Genomic DNA, 2,162 nt, shown 5'->3' on the forward strand with positions numbered 1-2,162 from the left:
TAAATGTGAGTATGTTTTATTGATATTTATGTTTTAAAATTAATAATAAATAAATAAATAATTAACTTAAGAGTAAGAAATGTCAATAATCTATACCAATAATAAATTAAATTAGGCTTATTCAATTTACTATTGGTACAGTATATACATAGTAAATCAAATAAAATTACACCAATATCCTAAACTGAATTGGAATATATAGTATAAATTTAACAGAAAAACTATAAGCTGTTGTAAAATAAATAAAACATATACTACATATAAAATAGAGATGTGTAAATAGAAGACTCTAGTATTAATATATTTAGCTCAATAAAATTATTCTTATATTTATATGCAGTAATAAAAGAAAGAGAAAGAAAACTATTAGTAGTGACTCAAGAGAGAAAAGAGTGTTTTATTATTTCTGTGTATATTCCCTTTGCCTCAGTACATGTATTTATAGGCACATAAAGTTTACGTTTCAAACTTCTTCATTCTAAGAATTTATTTCCTTAACATAGGGAAAATGTGCTTCTCATAAATGGGCATCCATCATCCTTATCTATCCATGTCACAACACTCCCCCTTGGATGACCATTTAGGGTTATTGCCTCATTAAAACCTTTCTAAAGAAAAATCCAACGGGAAAAAAACTTTAGTGAAGGAAAAAGAGTACAATATCCTTTGTGATGGAGACTGCCTCATTAAAAACCTTGTCAAAAAAAACCACCTATAAAAGCTTTTCTCTTCTCTCTCGCATTAACCTACCCACCTCTAATAATTACACACATAAATCTCTCTCTCTCACCTACAGATTCAATGACGATGGTGGTGCTTTGCTTTCAGATTTCAACGATTGGAATTTACACGGACAATACAATCACCTTTTCGATTTAACTCCAGGTAATGCTTTTGATGGGTTTGACGCCGACACATTTGGCTTGCATGCATATGCGATTTTGAATTTCGGAAGCTCAAAGCCGTTTGTTCCACCCTCTTCCACGAGCCGTGTGGAAAAATCCATGCCGGGTTCAGCTTTTGGGGCTGTGGCTTTTATGCCGGATCCTTCCATGGAAGACACGCACTTTTTTTGAGGATTATAGCACATGCAAGGCTTATCCTCAAAATTCTCTTCCAAGGATTATAGCTATTTGCTCTCTGTGTTTTGGGATATTAGGTGCTGTTTTGATGATTAAAGAGACTGCAAACTACACAATTACAGAAATATAAAAAAACATTCATTTAATATGAAAAAAATCCTAATACTTAACAAAAGAAATATCGAGTTATATTTTAGCAAAAATAATTAAATATCTATAAAATTAAAAAAAATATGAAATTCTTAAAGAAATAGAGACATTTACATTTGCAATACAAAAAAATTCGAAAAATATATAAAAGAACATCCATTTAGTATGAAAAAGAAACATTCTGATACTTAGCAGAAAAAACATCCATATATATTAACTCGTAGAGATTTTGGATTCACCAAAATGTATTTGACTAGTTTTTTGTTAATACCCTTTTGATTCTCTAGTATTGTTCTTTGGTTATATTTATATCAGCTTCCATTATTGTTTATACTTTATACGATAAATAGTAAATTGTTGTGAAAATAAATAAAGAATATACAATAGAGAAATATAAATATGCTCTTATATCACTATAATATAAGTAGTTTATCTATTTACTAATATTATAAATATTATAGTTTAAAACCACAAAAGATAAAGAGAGAGAGAGAGAGAATTTATTAGCAGTGTGTAAAGAGAAGAATATTATAGTAAAAGAGAGAGAATGGAATGTTTTTATTGCTGTGTGGTAACATTCCTAAGATTGCTTCTCTATATATACGCATATGAAGTTTACTTTTCAACTTCATTCAGTATTAGAAATAAAAATCAACCGCCCATATTAATGGGCATTCAATTTAATCTTATCACAACACTCCCCCTTGAATGCCCATTTAAGATTATGCCTCATTAAAACCTTACTAAAGAAAAATCCAATGGGAAAAAACTTTAGTGAAGGAAAAAGAGTACAATATCCTTTGTGATGGAGACTGCCTCATTAAAAACCTTGTCAAAAAAAACCTAATGGGAAAAAAAATCTGACCAAGGAAAAAAGAGTACAGTCTCCCCCTCTTGCCGACATCATTTAATGTCTCGAAATCGGCGCAT

The sequence above is a fragment of the Arachis ipaensis genome, unplaced genomic scaffold (genome assembly GCF_000816755.2).
Source record: "Arachis ipaensis cultivar K30076 unplaced genomic scaffold, Araip1.1 Aipa1006, whole genome shotgun sequence".
Classification (NCBI taxonomy): domain Eukaryota; kingdom Viridiplantae; phylum Streptophyta; class Magnoliopsida; order Fabales; family Fabaceae; genus Arachis; species Arachis ipaensis.